This window comes from Dipodomys merriami, unplaced genomic scaffold (assembly GCF_024711535.1).
Source record: "Dipodomys merriami isolate MVZ:Mamm:240054 unplaced genomic scaffold, mDipMer1.0.p SCAF_483, whole genome shotgun sequence".
Taxonomy (NCBI): Eukaryota; Metazoa; Chordata; class Mammalia; order Rodentia; family Heteromyidae; genus Dipodomys; species Dipodomys merriami.
In genome coordinates, this window is record NW_027206050.1 from 386,363 (window position 1) to 407,973 (window position 21,611).

Sequence of the window (21,611 nt, forward strand, 5' to 3'; positions counted from 1 at the left end):
AGACTTCCTCCAGCAGGCCTTGGATGCAGCAAAACCCTCAAGCTACCCTGGGAGCAGTGAAGGGAGCCCTGGAACATGCAATGTCATAAAAGCAGTCTCTGTGTTATGAAGTCATTGTATTGAATACAATTTTTCTTCTTGGTGCCGTTCATCCTAAGTACTCTGGAGCTTCACCTATAGGAATACATCCATACCTACACAAAGACATGGAGGTACAGGTTTTTTTTGAGGGGGCAGGTCCTGGGGTTGAACTATGAGCCTAGACCTTGTCCCTGAGCACTAACTGCTCAAGGATAGTGCATTAAGCTTGAGTCACAGCCCCACTTCTGGGTTTTTCTGTGATCTCTTAGAAATAACAGTGTCAAGAACTTTCTTATCCTGGTGGGTTTCAAACTCAGATTCTCTACATCTCTGCCTCCTGAGGAGCTGGGATTACAGTCAGCAGCCACTTGCGCATTCTTGTCTTCTTCATTTTATAATCTGGACAATATGACTTCTTTACAGAGTTATCCCGATGGTTTGGACTTATAAGTAAACTACCAAATGTTCTTTATAGCTGCTTTCTCTGAAAGGATTTTCTCTCCTCATCTTATCCTCTGGTCACAGGTTTGAAGGCAAAAGTGGGAAATGAGTGTCACATGATTCAGGAGCAAATGTCCATAGGATATGCCAGTTCTGTCACTTAGCATTGAGCTGCAGTGAATTTACTGTCTCAATATATGAGGACCAAAAGCTGGAGCAATCCTCATACTCTGCATTGCTCCTTTTGCCTATGAGGTGATCTAATAATTATGAGTGATTTGTATCTCCAATCTTAAGTACATGAACACAGTAGAATCATGTTCCTGCCTTGGTTTTTCTCTAGTACCTCTCTAGATTTAGACTAAAGGTTTTTGTGGAGTGGCTCCTAGGGGAATCACTGAGGAAAGCCACATGAAGCATCCTCAGTAGATCACCATTCAAAGCCAGCCCTAGCAGGAAAGACTGTGAAACTCTTGTCTCCAATAAACCACCAGAAAACCAGAAGTGGAGCAGTAGTCTATAGTGTAGAACTCCAGCTTTGAGAGAGAAAGCCAAGCAGAAGATACAGGCCAGACCAGGCAGGAAAGCCTGGGAGGCTCTTATGTCCAGTGAATGACCAGATGGCTAGAAGTGGAGCTGTGGTTGTGGTAGAGCCTCAGCCTTGTGCAACACAGCTGAAGAACACATGGCATCTGGAGTTTAAGCCATGGGATAGCCACAAAAATAAATTGGAAAAGAGAAGGTGAAGTTTATGTATCAGTGCCCTACTTACTTACATGTATATATTACTTCCCTGAGTGCAAACAGGCTGTATGCAATGCTTCTGCTTTTATTTACTGATTAATTTTTCAGATATGCTCATTGTGCATACTGCATCATTCTCTTCATGTCAGCCCCATTGCTCTTCTCTTCCAGTGTATCAGGCCTGTGTCCTTATATGATGCACAGTGAAGCTCTTAGCAGCTTTTATTTACATTTTATTATGAGGCCAATGCAGGAGCAGTCACAAATCAGGCAGGAGAAGAGAAAATCAGAGTTCATAGAAATAAGCGTTATTCAAAAAATTATACTTGGGGATAAAAATGGTAGCATACTTATGTAAAACTACCATTAAGAAAAAGATGAGGGGGCTGTGAATGTGGATTAGTGAAAGAGTGTTTGCCTAGCATGCAAGAAGCCCTGGGTTCGCTTCCTCAGTAACACATACACAGGAAAAACCAGAATTGGTGCTGTGGCTCAAGTAGTAGAGTGCTAGAGACAGTGCCCAGGCTTTGAGTTCAGCCCAAGAAATGTCAAAGAGATAACTAGGTAGGTAGGTAGGTAGGTAGGTAGGTAGGTAGGTAGGTAGGTAGGTAGGTAGGTAGGTAGGTAGGTAGGTAGGTAGGTACATAGATAGATAGATAGATAGATAGATAAATAGATAGATAGATAGATAGATAGATAGATAGATAGATAGATAGATAGATAGATAGATAGATAGATAGATAGATAGATAGATAGATAGACAGACAGACAGACAGACAGACAGACAGACAGACAGACAGACAGACAGATAGATAGATAGATAGATAGATAGATAGATAGATAGATAGATAGATAGATAGATAGATAGATAGATAGATAGATAGATAGAGAAATAGAGAAATAGAGAAATAGATAGAAAAATGATATATGAATCTGGTCTTGGACGTCAGGAGGAAAGGTGGGAACAATTCCCAATCATGCAGCTTTCTGCAGTGTGCCAGGCCACCAGGATGGTCTTCACACAAACACAGAGCTTCTCAGACAGCTGAAGGCCCCAGAGTGAAAAGGGGAGAGCCAGGTTCTAACTCAGCTGCTTGGAGGCAGAAGAGAAATGACCCTGCCTCTCCTTGGACTGGGGATTACTATTAATAAAGTGGAGAATAAAGGAAGGAGATAGGACTGCCAGAGATAGAAGAAAGGCCTTCAAATCTGACACATGGAGAGTAAAAAACTCACTCCCTAAGACCAGAGAATAGGGTTTTCCACTCTGTTCCTCCCATCTCTCCCACTGAACTGGCTCTCTATTGGTAAACTAAACATAGCCTGAAGCTCCCTTCACCTGATGGAGGAAGGTTAGTCATTGTTTGAAGAGGCTGAGAAAAGCCTGACCCTGGTGTAATTCTAACAAATGTTTCAGGTTTTCCCCCATTGCTGGCTGTGCCTGGAATGAATGAAGTGGTTTTGCAGCTCACTTCCTTGTGGAGTGTGTACATTCTGCCTCCTAATCCTGCAGGACTGGTCTCTTCACCTAGCCTGGCTTTTGAAATTGTTTTCTGTCCTTCAAATACAGTGTTACACTGGAGTTCTTCCTTCTAACAGTTCCAGGGCTTGCATCCTGAGAACTTCAGTTGAACCAGGATGGGTCAATGGGTCAAGAACTTTAACAACATGTAGAGTTCAAGTAATATCTCATCAACAAAGGAAACACAAGAAGCTCTTGAACATCTGACCTTTCAGAAGTGGAAGTCAGAATATTATAGACTTTCCTGCCTTGCCTGGCTTCACACTGTGATCCTGATACCTCAGCCTCCTGAGCTAGAGTGATGGGTGAGACCTACTGGTGCTCGGCTAGGTTAAGAAGTGTAATGACATTGACAACACAAGTCAACTCCTTATCACAAAGGGCTTGGGGAGCATATTAAACCATTCAACATTGGACCTTTCAGAACCCTATGGACACAAAGTTACAATGCTAGAGTCTGAGAGGCTGGGCATGTGGATCTGCTTTACTTGAGCCTGGAGGTCTGACTCCAATTCTGGTGTATATCAGTGTTCATTTTCCAGAGAATGTTCTCCTAATTAGAAAATAGGAAAAGTACTTTGATTAACCCTCAATTTTTTGCCAGTTGTGTGTCTTGAATCAAGCCTGGGCACTGTCCCTGAGCAATTCATCTCAAGGCTAACAGTCTACCACTTGAGCCACAGTGCCACATGGGTGTGTTTTGGTGGTTTACTGGATATGAGTCTAACAGGCTTTTCTTGCCTACGCTGTCTTTGAACTGTGGACTTCAAATCTCAGTCTCCTGAGAAGGTAGGGTTCCAGGTGTGAGTCACAGGCATCTGGCCTATTGTTTTTGGCATTCCTGGGGATTCTTTTTCTCAAGGCTAACACTCTACCATTTGAGCCACTCCACTGCTTCTGGCTTTTTCTGAGTATGTGGCAATGAGGATTCAAACGCTAGTATTCATGCATGATGAGTGAGCTTTTTGCCATTAAGCCACAGTTCTAGCCTCCCCCTTACAATTTTATCCCACAACTTTCCTGTTCTCAAGAAAAGGCTTCTGAGTATAAACCATCTGAAGACATCCCTATAGGAAGGTGTCCAAAGATAAATAAGACAAAGCTCATTCTTGGGAGAGAGTGTAAACGTGTGAAGACTGTGACAAATGCCTCTATTTAATTATGTATCGTTTCAACACTTAAAAAGCTTTAAGGATAAATGGTCAATTTCCTAAATTACTGTGTATAATTTTATAATAGATATGCAAAATGTAATAAATATTATGTGTATGATAATATTAAATAAAATAAACAATAAAAGAATGAATCAAAGAAAAAATAAAATAAATACAAAATCAATAATAAAAAGCATAATATGTAATAAACCTACATATGTAAGTATATATCATATATTACACATGAATAGAAATATCTTTTCCATTGCAGGGCCTTCATTCAGGCCATGGGAACTCTAGCCTGAATTTCTTTTCCTCGAGGACAGTGAGCTTTGTTTCTCCCATGGTACAAAAGAGTTACCTGAACAGTAAGATCAAATCCCACCAATGGTAGAAATACTGGCCCCAGTCCCAGGAGAGTGACTTAATTTTTTAATGGAAACAGTTATGTTTATTCGGTTCCACACTGAACATTAAATAAAATCAGTGTAGAATTTTGTACATCTATTCAGACATCCTTCCCTTACCCCCAAAGTGCTTCTCTGAACACTACATTGCTTCTTTTTTGTATGTTTTTTATTGTAAAAATGTTGTGTAGAAGGTTCACAGTTACATGAGCAAGGTCATGAGTATATTCCCTTTTGAGCATTGTTACCTCCTCCTTTGTTTTCCCCCTACAATCTCTTACCTCCCATCTCCACAACTACTCCCCTTGCCGGCTCAGTGACTTAATTTTTTTTAAATTTTGGCTTGGCACAGGGTTTGAATTCAAGTAATGGCAAATCTGCACTTTCCCTCACATTGCTACAGATTTACAAAGTTCCTGAGTTCAAATCCCAGTATAGGAAAGAAAACTGACAGAAATTCCAAACCAGGGAGCTTATTTTTTTTAATTTATTTAAATAATCAATTTTTTTTTCTTTTTTTCTTTCTTTTTTTTTTTTTTGGCTTAACATGGGTCTTGAACTCAGGTCATGGCAACTCTGCCTCAGCTTTGATCACCCCAGGCTGGGTGAAGCCTCAGGATCCATACCCAATCCTGGAATCCTAGGTCCAGAGGGCTTGCAGAATGAAAACAAAAGTGGATTAGCACAAAAAGTGGCAAGCTGCAGAGGGCTGTTTTTTTTTTCTTTGCACAGTGACCTGGGTCTGAATGGCACGGGTGCAAAGTGGACCTAACCTGTCATTGCTGAAGGCTGACAGGCTAGCAGGGAAGCCATAAGCCAACCTGTCAATGCTGGGTTCAAATCCAGGTCCTGACGACTACCAATGGCAGGAGATCACAAAAGACTCATTACTATGCATAAGAAAACCAATTGAAAGAGAAGTTTGTGCATCGGTTGAGCCTATAAATGGATGCAGTAATCCTAGGATACTGATTGATCTTCATTTCATGTTTTATTAAGCATGAAAAGAATAGTATTCTTTTAATTGTAGTATAATAAATACCTAAGAGTTGGTAGGAATGTAGTATATGTCATTCATCATAAATAGGCGGGTGTGGCACTTTTTAGCAATATATATTTATTTGTATATTACTGTGTGCCTAGCCTTGTATCTCTGTTATGGCCAATCCTGGGTCATGATCTCAGCACCTGGGAACCACCTCACAGCTTCATTGGCTAGAGGCTGCCATGCTCACACTCACCCATTCATGAATTGGACCTGGTAGGCCCTGAGTTCAGATCTTAGCACCGCCAAAATTTAATCTTGGAGTAAGAAGCCAAGAGTGACACCTGTTTTCCTTTTCTGGGAGAGTCCGGGTGTCAGGTATGATGGAGAACACATCTACAAATCTAGATGGTATGTGATAGGACGTAAAAAATGTAATGCATAGTTAGATGTTCTCACAGTCAATAAAAGAAACGGTAAATAAATGAAAAAAATACAATGAATAAGCACACCAAATATAACATATACTGAATATCTGTACGAAGTTTAATCCTATCTTTAAAATGTATATAAGGAGCACGTTTTCCAGGTCTGGGCCTTGAATTCAGGCATAGGGTAAAGGTCTGACTTACTAGTCTTCAAGCACAGTGAGCTTTCCCTTACCCCACATTGCAACAGAGTTACCCAGACCCCGAATTCAAATCCCAGGATTGCAGACAAAAAAATGGCACACATTCCAAGCCAGGGAGCTTCATTAGCATTTTTAATATTTTTTTTAAAGTTTACTTCGCCTTTATTTGATACATATTGATTTTAAAACGAGAGTTTTTTTTTAAAAAAAGGGATTTAATCTTTTACATTTCAGCATAGCACATTGGTGTTTCTATTTTGACCATCTGCCATGAAGAGTGAGAATGAAAATAAGGACATCATTTCTCTTAGAAGGTCGGGACAGTTGAATTTATTTCTATTTAGAGTTATTTCTACAATTATAAACTCTCTGCATTTGTGTCATGTGAGTTTTCCTCAGTGCCTACCATGAAATACACTAGGGGAGTCCTCATAGCACAAAAGGTTGGGTTTCTGAATAAAAACTCACTTCTGTGAGGACAGTAGGTAGTTGTACGCATTTGGGGAATAAACAGGATTGTAAAATGAAAAACAGAAACAATGTGACTGTGATGTATCTCAGTAGTGGAGTACTTGCCTAAAGAGTGTAAGACCCCGGCAGAAAAGTTTTGTAAAGCTCAGAATGTTAGAATTTTATGATCTGCATGAACTTCTTTTTTTTTTTTTTTTTTTTTTTTTTTTTTGGTCCTGTGGCTAGAAATCAGCAATTATCCTTGTGTTTTTCAGCTCAAGGTGAGCTTGAGTCATAGTGCCACTTCTGGTTTTCTAGTGGTTTATTGGAGATAATTATCTCAGGGACTTTCCTGCCCGGGCTGGCTTTGAACCACCAACCTCAGCCTCCTGAGTAGCTAGGATTATAGGCATGAGCCACTGGTGCCTAGCACATGAAAAAACTTCTTAAAGATTGATTCTGAGAAAAGAAACTTGGAATACATTTTTAGTATAAATAATTTATAATGCCCTGGTTAAGGCACTAATTCAGAAGTATTTATTCATTGACTGGTTTCTTAGTTTATTTAAAGATCTATATGCATTATTAATATATATATATATATATATATATACATATATATTATTAAAAACAGCTTTGAAGTGTAACTAAGAGCATATGTGCTCATATAAAGTTATACAACTGCACAAGCTTCATTTTTTTTCCAGTTTGGTTGGTACCATATATTAGGTGGGATTTGTGTATTGTTGTTTTGTTCTCTGTTTTTGGAGGATTTCTTTCCCTTTTATCCCCCTCACCTCCTCTCCTCGCACTTGAACTCAGCTTGCTCTTTCTTGGCTTCATTGTTCATAGCTAATTTTCTACCACTTCAGCCATACCTGTAGCCTGGCTTTTTGCCAGTTAATCGGAGATGATGTCTCTCAGGCTTTTCTGCCTTAATTGGATTTGAAATTTCATCTTCTAGTTCTCAGCCTCCTAATTAGCTAGGATGACAGTTGTGAGCCACTGGGGTGCCTAGGGATAAATTAGACTTTGGTTGGTGTATTCTTTCTGTTTTTCTGAGCATTGGATCATCTACTACAGAATTTCTGTGAATATCCTGGGTCTGAACTAAGAAATATAATACATATGCAAATCTGTATAATTCTCATAAGATGCAATAAATTTAATACATGTTATAATTGTAATAATAGTCAATAAATATAATGAATGAATAATACAAAAAATAAATAAATGCACTCAAAGCAATATGCAGTAAACAAAAATATGTGGATGAATATTACTTAACAGAGTTGGGGATTGAATTCAGGCCTAGGGAACAGGCCTGAATTGCTTGTATTCAAAGAGGGTGAGTTTCTCCATTCCCTAGAGTGCATTTGAGTTTCCCAGACTCTGAGTTCAAATCCCAGGCCTTGAAGAAATAAACGGGCACGAATTCCAAGCCAGGGAGCTCCATTAGTATTTTAATAATTTAAAATGTGTTTTATTTTCTATATGTTTTATTAATTTATTATATTTTATTAATTAATTAATTTATTTTCCCAAGCACGGAGCTTGAACTTAGGTCCTGGCAACTCTGCCTCAGCTTCCATCACCCTAGGATGGGTTGGAGCAGCCTCTGGACCCACAGCCCATCCTGGGATCCTAGGTCTCAGGGGCTGACAGGAAAACAAAATGAAAATGGCAAGGAAAAATAGTCGTGTATTGTGAATGGTTGGTGGTTTCTCGGTTTTCCTTCCTTGCATGGTGAACATCCTGGGTCCAAATGACAATGCTGCAACCTGTAGGTCACCTGGCATTGCTGTCAGCAGGCTGTCAGTGAAGCCATAGGCCAGTCTGGACACCTAGGCCCTGAGTTTGAATCCCGGTCAAGCCACTTACAAAGGGCTGGAGAGCCTAACAAACTATTGTCTGTCCATAGGAACAACAGAGGAATGTGATCAATGTCATGGTTGGATGAGTAGTTTGTTAATCAGTCTACCATAAAATTAAACCCAGTATTCACAAGATGTGGATCGATTTTAATTTATACTTTATTATGCATTTGCATTAAAAGAATACTCTGTGTGTGTGTGTGTGTGTGTGTGTGTGTGTGTGTGTGTGTGTGTGTGTTTTGTCAGTCATGGGTCTTGAACTCTGGGCCTGGGCATTGTCCCTCAGCTTTTCAGCTCAGGGTTAGCGCTGTACCATGTGAGACACAGCACCATACCTGGCTTTTTCTGATCATGTGGTGCTGAGGAATCAAACCGGGGGCTCATGCTTGCTAGACAAGCACTCTCCCAATGAGCCACATTCCCAGCTCCTTAAAGAATACTATTGATTAAATGGAGTCCTCACTAAATACCTGAGAATCACTAGGAAGGTAGTACATGTCATTGAATACTAGATAGAGTTCACTGGCAGTATCAAAATATCTAAATATATATTTATTTGTATACCAGCTTCTGAATAAAAGGTATTGCTATTTTGGCTAAACCTGTGTCTCCATCCCAGGTCCTGGGATCCACCTGGCACCTGAATCAGCGAGAGGCTGCCTTGCTGACACTCACACATTTATGAATTGGGCCTTCTAGGCCCTCAGTTCAAGTCCCAGCATTGCTAAAAATGTCTTCTTGGAGTAAGATTACAAGTGTGATACTTGTTTTCCTTTTCTGTGCAAGTGCTGGGTGTCAGGTATGATGTATACAATATGTCTGAAAAGCTACATGCTATGGAATAGATTTGAATGAATGTAATAAACGTTACATGTGCACTCACAGTCCGTATAATAAATGGTAAATAAATAAATCAATAATAAAATATAAAGAATCATTCCAACAAACAAGATATAGATTGAATATATGGTTGTAAGTATACATGATATACAAAAAATATCTATAAATTTTATGTTCTCCAGGGCTGGGGCTTGAATTCAGGCCTAGGGAACAGGCCTGAATTGTTTGTCTTCATGGAAGGAGAGCTTCCCTTTACTCCTTCCCCCCCCCACACTGAATCAGAGTTACCCAGATCCCAAAGTAACATCTCTGGCCTGGCAGACAACAAAATGGCATAAAATCCAAGACAAGGACCTTCATTAGTGTTGTTGATTAATTAATTGATTAATTAATTTTTTGCCAAGCACGGAGCTTGAACTCAGGTTGTGGCAATTCTGCCTCAGTTTCTATCACCCTAGGCAGGGATGGTGCAGCCTCTGGACCCACAGCCCACCCAGAGTCCTAGGCCTCGGGGACTGACAGGAAAACAAAATGAAAATATCACAGAAAAACAGCCGCAAACCGTGGACTGTCAGCAGTTTCTGTTTTCCTTCCTTGCACGTTGACCATCCTGGATCTGAATGACATGGCTGCAACCTGTAGGTCACCTGGCATTGCTGAAGGCTGGCGGTCTGTCAGTGAAGCCATAGGCCAATATGGACACTAGATCCTGAGTTTGAATCATGGTCATGCCACTTACAAGGGGCTGGAGAGCCTAAGAAATTATTGCCTGTCCATAGGAACACCAGAGGAATGTGATCAATGTCATGGTTGGATGAGTAGTCTGTCAATGAGTCTAGCATAAAATGGACCCAATAATCACAGGACATGGATTGATTATAATTCGTAGTTTATTACGCATTAAACCTGGAGCTTGATCCCAGGTCCTGGGATCCACTTGGCAGCTGAATGGGCTAGAGGCTGTGGTGCTGACACTCAGCCATTTATGAATTGGACTTCTCAGGCCTTCAGATCAGGTCCCATCATTGCCAAAAATTTCTTCCTGGTGTAAGATTTCAACTGTGACACCTGTTTTCCTTTTCTGTACAAGTTCATAATATGTCTGCAAAGCTACATGCTATGGAATAGATGGAATTGAATGTAATAAATGTTATAGGTGCTCTCACAGTCTGTAGAATAAATGCTAAATAAACAAATCAATAATAAAATATAATGTATCACTCCAACAAACACCATAGACTGAATATATTGATGTAAGCATAAATCATATATTTAACATGTCTATAAATGTTATCAGGTGCTTGAATTCAGGCCTTGGGAAGAGTTTAGTTCTTGCATGATTCTCATAGGAAATTATAGGCAAGACATATGGCACAACCATTATTTTTAATTAAGAGTTCATGATGTATGACAATAAGAATCACATTAAGGAATTGGAGGCATTGGGAAAGTTCCAAGAATTGGTACTCACATGGTAGATAGGATTCCAACACAGCTTGCCACATTTACTCTATCCACATAGGTAACTAGCATACTAGCTTCAGCTTATGAATGGATGAATATTGTTCCCCACCCCCACCCCGGGGCTTCATCTCAGGTCCTGGGTATGGCCTAGCTCCTTATTAGCTCACAAGCTGGTGGGCTCATGTGGACCCATTTGGGGTCTCCTAGACCCCAAGTTCAAATCCCAGCACTATCAAAAGGTTCATCCTGATGCGAGAAACCAATCCTTGTACCTGTTTTCCTGTACTGTGCAAGTGATGGGTCTCAGCCAGAATCAAGAAAGTATAGGCAACTCTGCACCCATGGGAATAGGTTGTCAGCCAAGTCCACACAATTTTGTATGTCAACCTATACTCAATAAAGTACACAATACATCCTTGAAAAAGACACAAAATAAAAAGTATACAACTACACTGAATGTAAGATGCATACCACACCTGTATATAAATAGAGATCCTATGTTTTAAATAGGTGGGCTTCTTATTTTTCCCAGTGCTGGGGCTTCAAATCAGGCCCTGGACCAGGTCTGACATTCTAGTCTTCAAGGATGGTGAGCCTTCCCTTCCCCCACAGTGCAACGGAGTTACCCAGGCCTGAGTTCAAATCCCAGCAATGACAAAAGATTCATCCTGATGTCAGAAGTCAATCATTGTACCTGTTTTCCTCTCCTGTGAAAGTGCTGTGTCTCAGGTAGGATGAATAATGAATGCATAGGCAACCCTATAACCGTGGGAACAGGTTGTCATCCATGTCAGCACAGTTATACCTGTCACCATACTTAGTAAAGTACACAATACCTCTATGAATTAGACACAAAATAAGAAGTGCACCAAATGCATGATGCTCTCCGCACATGTATGTCAATAAAGATCCTATGTTTAAATTATGAATTTAGGACTATCCTGGCCCTCCCTGGGGTTCGATGTCAGGTCCTGGGAATGACCTAGCTCCTTAGTTGCTCACAAGCAGATATCCTCACCTTGACCTTTTTGCCAATTGGGCCTGCTAGGCTCTGAGTTCAAATCTCAATACTGCCAAAAGATGAACCCTGATGTGAAAAGCCCATCGATCCACCTGTTTTCCTGTCCTGTGAAAGTCCAGGGTCTCAAGGAGGATGGAGAATGCTATATAGGCAACTCTGTATCCATAGTAATAGGTTGTCATCTGTGTTGGCACAATTATGTCTGTCATCATGGTCAATAAAACACAAAATGCATCCATGACTAAGACACACAATAAAAGGAGTAACAACACTGAATGCATGAGGCATTCAACATATGTATGTAAATAGAGATCCAATGTGTAAAATAGGAGGGTATATTATTTTTGCCAGTGCTGGGGCTTCCATTCAGGCCCTGTGACCTGCCCAGTTATTGTAGTCTTTAAGGATGGTGAGCTTCTCTTTCCCCCACAGTGCTATAGATTTACCCAGACCTGAGTTGGAATCCCGGCTGTGGCAGAAAAATGGTTCGAGTTCTGAGCCAGGGTGCTGCTTTATTATCATTATTAGTAGTAGTACTAGTTACAGTAGTAGTAGTAGTATTGGCCAAGGAAGGGATTTGAACTCAGTTCGTGGTAACTCTGCCTCAGCTTCAATCACCTCAGCCTGGTGGGCTGCCATGGGGCCATAGCCAATCCTGGGATCCTAGGCCCTGAAGTCTTGCAGGAAAAAAAAAAAACAAAACAAAAAACCAAAACAAAACCAACACACACACACACACACACACACACACACACACACACACACACACACACACACACACACACACACACACACACACACGCACAGAAAAAAAGCCAGGGGATGTATTTCCTGTTTTTCCTTTCCACGGTGACCATCCTGGGTCTGAATGACACACAGGTACAAAGTGTACTTCACCTTGCATTGGTGAAGGCTAGTTGCCTATTGGGGAAGCCAAAGGCCCATGCAGCAATGTAGGCCCTGAATTCAAGTCCTGGTCCTGACACCTACCAATCGGGGAATTTCCCAAGAGGCTCATACCTATGCATTGGAATACAGGTGGAATGCGAGCAAACTCATGATTGAATGAGAAGTTTCTGGGTGAGTTCGTCTAGTCTAAAATTAGACGCAATGATGCTAGGATGTTAATTGACCTTAATGAATAGTTTATTAAGCATGAAAAGAATCCTATTCCTTCAGTGGCAGCATAATAACTACCTAAGAATTGGTGGTAATGTAGTTGATGTCATGGAATCCTAGGTAGATATCTCTGGCACTCTATACAAATATATATATTTTTGGTATACTACCACCTGCCTATCCATGTATGGCTATTTTGTCCACCCCTGTGGCTCGATGACACGGTTTGGGAACTGCCTTGCAGCTTCCTGGGCTAGAGGTTGCCGTGTTGACACACCCATTCATGAATTGGGTCTGCTAGGCCCTGAGTTCAGATCCCAGCACTGCCAACAATTGGATTGTGGAGTAAGAAGCCAAGTGTGACACCTGTTTTCCTTTTCTCTGAGCATCTTGGGTGTCAGACATGATGGAGAACACATCTACAAATCTAGATACTATGTGATAGGATCTCAACAATATAATAAATGGAATGCATGTTATCACAGTCAATAAAATAAATGGTAAATAAATGAATAAAACAGAAATACAATAAATAAACACAAAAAACAGGATATGGACTGAACATCTATAAGTAAGTACAAATCCGATCTTTACAATGTACATAAATAGTATGTTTCCGAGGGCAGGGGCTTGAATTCAGGCCTAAGGACTAGGCCTGACTTTCTTGTCTTCAAGCATGATAGCTTCCCCTTTGTGCTGCAGAGTTACCTAGACCCTGAGTTCAAATCCAAAGCCTGGTAGAAAAAATGGCACCAATTGCAAGCCAGGGAGCTATATATATATATATATATATATATATATATATATATATATATATATATATATATATATATATATTTTTTTTTTTTTTTTTTTTTTTTTTTTTTTGCTAAGCAAGGTCTTGAACTTAGGTCATTGCAACGCTGCCTCAGGTTCCATCACCCTAGGCACTGGAACCACATGCGATCCTGGGATCCTAGATCTCCAGGCCTTGTGGGGGAGGGGAAATGCACAGAAAAGAAGTGGTGGGATGGTGTTTTTACATTTTGCACCATGACCATCTGGGTCAGAAAAAAATGTGGCGGGATGGCTTTTTTACATTGTGCACCATGACCATCTAGGTCTGAATGACAGGGCTCCAGAGGGTACTTCATCTTGTATTGCTGAAGATTGGTGTGCTATTGGGGGAGCCACAGTCCTGCAGGCAATATAGGCCTAGAGTCGATTCCTAGTCATGTCACTTCTGGATGGCTGAAGATCCTAAGAGACTCACTCCCATCCATAGGAATAATGATTGAATGTTATAAATGTCACAGTTGAATGAGTTGCTCATGAATGATACTCGTATAAAATTAGACATCATGATTTCACTAAGCTGATTGATTTTATTTAATATGAAACATTAAAAGAATACTATTTCTTACAGGGACACAATAATTTCAGGACACTGATTTACTTAATAGCTTATTAAGGATGAAAACAATAACATTAATTATATAGAGGCATAATAAATACCCAAGAATTTTTAGGAATGCAGTCTATATAACTGAATAATGGATAGACATCTCAGGCATTCTATAAAGATATATATTTATTAGCATACTACCATCTGCGTATCAATCTGTTCTTATTTTGTCAACCCCTGGGGCTCGATCTCAGATCCTGGGAACTGCCTGTCAGCTCAGTTTGCCCCAGGATGGCATGCTGACACACAGTCATTCATGAATTTGGCCCTGTAGGCCATGAGTTCAGATGCCGATGCTAACACTGTCACATTTTGGTAGGTTTCATACCTGTAAGTAGATATTTCTAATCCAAAATCATAAGGAATAAAACAACTACTCTGTTTCATAAACATTGTCTTAGTACTCCAGACATTGTAAAAAGTGGGAAAAATGATTGAAATTATGATGGTCAATGGTAATCCTTTGCAAACTAAAATTTCCCCAAAATCTTCAGATGTACTCTTTGGATATAAATTACAAATACATTTATAAACATACAGATAAAATATGAACATCTTATATAAGTAAATATATGTATATAATATAAACATATCATAGTTAGTTATATTTTAAATGTGTATCACATATATTTATTTATATTTAAATGTAATTCATCTCATCATATATATACACATATATGTATATATGCATATATATATGTATATATAAGTATATGTGTGTGTGTGTGTGTGTGTGTGTGTGTGTATATATATATATATATACCTTTTTGGTCAGTCGTGTGGATTGAAGTCTGGGCTTAGGTGCTGTCCTTGTGCTCTTCAACTCAAAGCGAGTGCTCTACTGCTTGAGACATTGCAGCACTTCTGGTTTTCTGGTGGTTTATTAGAAATAAGAATCTCATAGACTTCCATGCTCCGGCTGGCATTGAACTATGATCCTCAGATCTTAGCCTCCTGAATAGCTAGGATTACAGGCGTGAGCAACCCACACCCCCATATATTTATATTTGAGATTTGTTAGTGGAACAAAGGGTACAGAAACTGTTATTCTTATTACTAAAGGACTTCACATTGGCAGGTATAATTACAAGAAGACAACTAATAAATATTCACAGTGGCACAAAAATCCCTTAGGTGCCTAGCAAGACAGCACCTTTTTCGAGACACTCTATGTGGTTTGAGAGGTTTAAAACCTAAGCAATTGTAGAAGATTTTTTTTAATTGTGAAAATACTGTACAGAGGGATTAAATTACATGGGCAAGATACTGAGTACATTTTGTATCAAGCATTGTTGCCTCCAAATTTGCCTCCCCTTCCCAGCCCTTTCCAGCCCCCATGCCCCCAACCGCCAAAGTTGTAGCGTCTTTCAACATAACAACTTGTACATCTCATTGTTGAAATGGGTCCACCTGTATCCCTGTTTAAACGATTTGTTATTTCCCTTCCCCATCCAAAAATTATACCAACACCAAAAACAGTGAAAGCAGGGGTTATACCGTGGTGGAGGGACATACAAAGCAACGAAGAAATAATCTTATAAATATATTAGAAACAATCACATGAAAGGGGTTCATTCCCCTAACATCAACTTATCTGAGATTTCTGCTTGACTCAGACATAAACTAGTTATTGCAAATAAGGGAAACCATGGGACATATGTTTCTTTGGGACTGGCTTACTTCACTTAATATATTTTTTTCCAAGTCTTTCCATTTCCTAATAAATGGGGCAATGTCATTTCTTTCTGATGGAGGCATAGAATTCCATTGTGTACATATACCACATTTTCTTGATCCATTCATCTACTGAGGGGCATATGGATTGGTTCCATATCTTAGCTAAGGTAAATAATGCAGCAATAAACATAGTCATGCTGGTAGCTTTAGTGTGACCTGTTTGAGATCATTTGGGTAAATGCCCAAAAGTGGGATTGCTGGGTAATAGGGGAGCTCTATGTGGAGTCCTATTTTTTTTTTGGTAGGGGAGTGGGATCGTGGGGCCTGAACTCTGGGCCTGGGCGCTCAAGGCTAGTGCTCTACCACTTGAGCCACAGCACCAATTCTGGCTTTTTTTTGTTACGTGGTGTTGAAGAATTGAACCCAGGGCTTCAGGCATGCAAGGCAAGCGCTCTATCACTGAGCCAACTTCCCAGCCACATATGTGGAGTCTTTTGAGGAAACTACATACTGCTTTCCAAAGTGGTTGAAAAGTTTACACTCCCACCAACAATGCAGTAAGGTTCCCTTCTGTCTACATCCCCTCCAGCACCAGTTGTTATTAAAGTTCTTGATTATACCCATTCTAACTGGGGTGAGGTGTTCGTATATCAATGTTGTTTTGATTTGCATTTCTTTTATGGCAAGAGAGGTTGAGCATTTCTTCATGTGTCTATTGGCCATCCTTCTTTCCTCTTCAGAGAAGTTTCTTTTTAAGTCTTTAGCCCACTTCTTTATTGAGCAGTTGTTTCTTTGAGTGTTTGTTGTTGGGGGATTGAATTTTTAGAGTTACAAGTATATTTTAGATATGAGACCATTGTCCATTTTAGGACTAGTGAAGAACTCTGAATCTGTGGGCTTTCTATTGATCTAGCTAGCTATGTCCTTTGCCTTGCAGAAGCTCTGCAATTTCAGGCAATCACATTTGTCCAACTTTTCTTTGATTTCTTATGTTTCTGGGTCTCTACTAAGGAAATTTGGGCCTGTGCCAAGGAGACCTAGGGTTTCTCCTATTCCATCCTTTAATGTTTTCAGAGTGTCTGATTTGACTCCAATGTCTTTGATCCATTTGGAGTTGATTCTGGTGCAGGGTGATATATAGGGGTCGAGCTTAAGTTTTCTACAAGTGATTAGCCAATTTTGCCAGCACCATTTACTCAAGAGGCTCTTTCTTCCATTCTATTTTTTTTGGCTCCCTAATCGAAGATTAGCTGCTTATAGGTCTGTTGGTTCATTTCTGAGTTTTCCATTCTATTCCATTAGTGCTGAGGTCTGTTCTTGTGCAAGTACGAAGATGTTTTGATTACTATGGCTTTGTAGTAGAGTTTGAAATTTGGTATTGATATTCCTCCAGCACTGATCTTTCTGTTGAGGATCGTTTTTGCTATTAGGGATCTTTTATTGTTCTATATGAATTTTTATATTGCCTCTTCTATTTTCTTGAAGAATGAGGTTGGAATATTGATAAGTATCGCATTGAATTTGTAGATACACTTGGGAAGTATTGAGATTTTCATGATGTTGATTTTTCTAATCCAGGAGCATGGGATTGTTGCCACATTCTAAGTTCTGTTTTGAATTCCTTTTTCAGATTTTTAAAGGTTTCATCATACAGGTCCTTCACATTTTAGTTAAGTTAATTCCTAGATATTTTATTTTTTTGTGGGGCTCTTACGAATGGATTTGCTTTCCTAAATTCAGCCACATTTTTCTCATTGTTGGCATATAGAAAAGCCATTGATTTGTGAGGGTAAATTTTATACCCTGCTACTTTGCCAAAGTTTTGAATCAGCTTGAGTAATTTGGGAGTGAAATATGTGGCATTCCTTAAATACAAGATCATGTCATCCTCAAAGAAGTAATGTTTTACTTCTTTTTTCCCTATTTGGATCCCCTTTATGTTTGCATCTTGTCTTCTTGCTGTAGCTAGGCATTACAATACTAGATTGAAGAGAAGTGGAGAGAGTGGACATTCTTGCCTTGTTCCTGACTTAAGAGGAAATGGCTTTATTTTTTCACCATTCAGTATAATGCTGGCTGTAGGTTTGTCATATACAGCCTTTATTGTATTGAAGAGTGTTCCATGGATTCCTAATTTTTCGAGAACCTTCATCATAAAGGGGTGTTGGATCTTGTCAAATGCTTTTTCTACATCTATTGAAATAACCAGTTGGTTCTAATCCTTGTTCTTGTTGATATGATGAATTATATTAATTGATTTGCATATATTGAACCAGCTTTGCATCCCTGAAATGAATCCAGTTTGATCGGGACATATGATTTTCTGGATGAATTTTGAAGTCGATTGGCCGAAATTTTGTTGAAAAGTTTTGCATCAATGTTCATTAAAGTAATGGGTCTATAGTCATCTTTCTTTGATGAGTCCCTGCCTGATTTTGGGATGAGGGTTATGATGCCTTCATAGAATGTGTTCTGTAGTGAACTTTCTCTTTCAATTTCATTAAAGAGTTGGAGGAGTATTGGTGTGAGCTCTGCTTTGAATGCCTTGTAGAATTCTGTTGTAAAGAGATCTGGTCCTGGGTTTTCTTACCTGCGTGGACTCTTATTGCTGTTTCTATTTCAATGCTTGATATGGACCTGTTAAGATGGTTTAACTCATCTTGGTTTAGTTTTGGCATGTCAATATTTGCTAGGAAAGGTCCATTTCTGCCAAGTTCTCAAACTTATTAACATAAAATTTTGAGAAATATTCCCTTTTAATGTTCCGAATCTTGGTTGTTTCTGTGGAGATATTTCCACTCTCATTTCTGAGTTTATTTATTTGGGTGTGTTCTCTTCTTTTTCTTATAATATTTGCTAAAGCTCTGTCAATTTTGTTAATTTTTTTTAGGAACCAACTCTTTGTTTTGTTCATTCTTTGTATAGTTTTTTTTGGATTCTAATTCATTTAATTCTGACTTAATTTTAATTATTTCTTTCTGTCTACTTGATTCGGGTTTATTTTGCTGCTCTTTTTCAAGGAGATTCAGATGTCTCATTAAATTGTTGGTTTCAGATCTCTCCAATTTGATATAGGAACTCAGAGCTATAAACTTGCCTCTGAGTACTGGCTTTGTTGTGACCCACAGGAGCTGGTAATTTGTGTGCTCAATTTTGTTGAACATCATGAACATTTGAATTTCCTTTCTAATCTGTTTTATGACCCATTCGGGATTCAGTAATGTGTAGTTGCCCCTCCATGTGTTACAGGACTTTCTTTGGTGGCTTTTGTTGTTGAGTTCTAATGTTTTTCCCTTGAGGTGTGAGAGAATGCAAGGTATAACTTCAATGTTTCTGAATTTGGACAAGTTTGCTTTGTGTTCTACAATGTGTTCTATTTTGGAAAATGTTCCATGTGCTGCTAAGAAGAATATGTATTCTGATGCTGCTTGGTGAAATATTCAGTAGATGTCTGCTAAATCTAGTTGATCTATGTAGTTGTTTAGATCTGCGGTTTCTGTCTTGAGTTTTTGCCGAGTTGATCTATCTAGTGTGGATAGTGGTGTGTTAAATGCCCCAACAATTAATGTCTTTGGATTTCTGTGGGATTTGAGGGAAAGTAGTGTTTATTGGATAAATTTGGGTGTTCCTTTGTTGGGTGAATAGATATTTAGAATTGTAATATCCTCCTGAAGGAGAGATCCTTTAATTAGTATGTCTGCACATATATGCACCGTCCATGAGTCCCTCTTAGTGTGTAATGGATAGATGTTCGTCCTGGATCAGCTGTGTCAGGAGAAAGCCAAGTGCATATGCCTGCTGTCCAAGGAGAAAATGAAGACGAGAGAGCTTTTGGAGCTCCTGTCTCTCCTCGCACAGGGCTTCAGATGCCAACACAGAATAAGCCCCCCACCACTGCAGTTGCTTCAGAGGCATCAGGCTCCTGGGTGGGCAAAATGAGGGAGGAGCAGAAAGGTTTTGAAGAATTGCAACTTCAAGGTCGTGTGGAACCTGCAAGAGGAGAGGTCAGCATTCCCTTCTGCATACAGGACTCCCATGCAGAGCATGTCCTGCTGCAGGTCCCCACATCCAGAGCTGCCCACAGCTGGCAGGCTCTGGCTTGCAGCACTCTGTCCCTTTTTTCTGTAGTCTGATGGGGAGGATTGTGCCATACTGAGTCCTAAAATACTCAGCAGCCCCCATAAGTAGGTGATAAGGTGGCCTTGTCTAGGCCTTCATCTGCCTGGTGATAGGAAGGGTAAACTGCAGATTCAGTAGAGCAGAGGCTGCTAGGAGAATGCCCAAATTCAAGGGATATCTAATGAACCATAGGTGGCCAGGTAAGAGGCCCATGTTATGCTTATCACAAAGAATAAATTGTTTTCAGAGTTCCGGGAAGATGGCGGAGGAGAAGCTGGAATCTGAACAAGCTCTCACATAGAAAGCAGTTTTAGAGTTCCAGTGAACAGTCCTAAGCCAGAGAATCACACCAAGTGTGCCATCACAGGACAGAGAGTTAGACAAGAGAGGGGAAGCCAAGGCAAAAAGACACCTCTGAGCGCCTGCCAGCATCTGCTGCGGCGGCGGTGGCAGGGTCGCGGCGGAGTCCGCAGCCCGGGCCATAACTGAGCGATCACACAGACACTCTGGGACAAAGGAGCCAGACGCAGTAGGCAAGCAGATTCTACTCAACACCAGCAAGAACCGACAAGGAGCGGACATCTTCATCCTGCACTTCGCAGACCAGAGACGACCCAGGATCCAAGACTCGACGTGAGTAGAAGCCCGACGTCCTCACGCCTTCTCAGGGAGCAGAGGAGGGAAGGCAACCACTCCCACCCCCAGCACCGATGGTCTCCATCTTGGGTACCGACAAAGCTCGGAGGAGCTGCCAGCTCCAACCCAGGCCTTGGAATAAAACGAGTCATTTAGCAGGTCACAAGAACTTAACGGCGAAGTGACCTGCCAGACTCGGCTCCATCCAGGGAAAAGTCACCCAGCTCAGGCACCAGCCATTGGAGTGGCTTTCCTCACTGGGTAACCAGAGTTAGAGGCTGCCTCTCCCTCTAGCAGCCTCCACAATCAATTGAAAAACAGAAACCCTGAGAACGGCTCCAGGCTGGGCTCTGTGTTAGCCCCAGGAAAAAGCTACTGATTGTTGAAAGGCCTCAACCCTACCCAGAACCTAGCCTCACCACTGCATCCCCCTCTTTTGTGATTCTCAAAGCAGATTACCCTCCCAGTAAACTAATGTGGGAGGGGGATCTGAAAATCTTGGGTAAAGCAGAGCATTTTTCTGCCTGTTCGAACAAACTGACTGAAGAAACCAATCAAGCCACAGGACCTCAAGCTGACCAGAGACTCCAACAAGAGGCTGGTTACAGACAAAAGGGAGATACAGGATTCTTCCCACCCCTCCCAAAAAAAATTTAAAAAAATATCAAAGAACTTTTTTTTTTCTTTTTTTTCTTCCTCTTCTTTTCTTTTCTTTCTTTTTTTCTTTTTTTTTGGTACCTTATATATATATATATATATATATATATATATAATTTTTTTCCTTTTCTAAAAATTTTATTAATCTTTAATTTTTGCCTTTTTTGAAAAAATAATTGTTTTCCAGTAACTTTGTTTTCCTCTTATAATTTTTATTTTAGGAACACATGAATGTGAATTTTCCTTTCTTTTCTTGTCTTCTTTCTCTTTTTCTTTCTTTCTTAACTATCTTTTTGTTTTTTTTTTTATCTAGCTCTACTGAACTTCTGATCTTTTTTCTCCCTT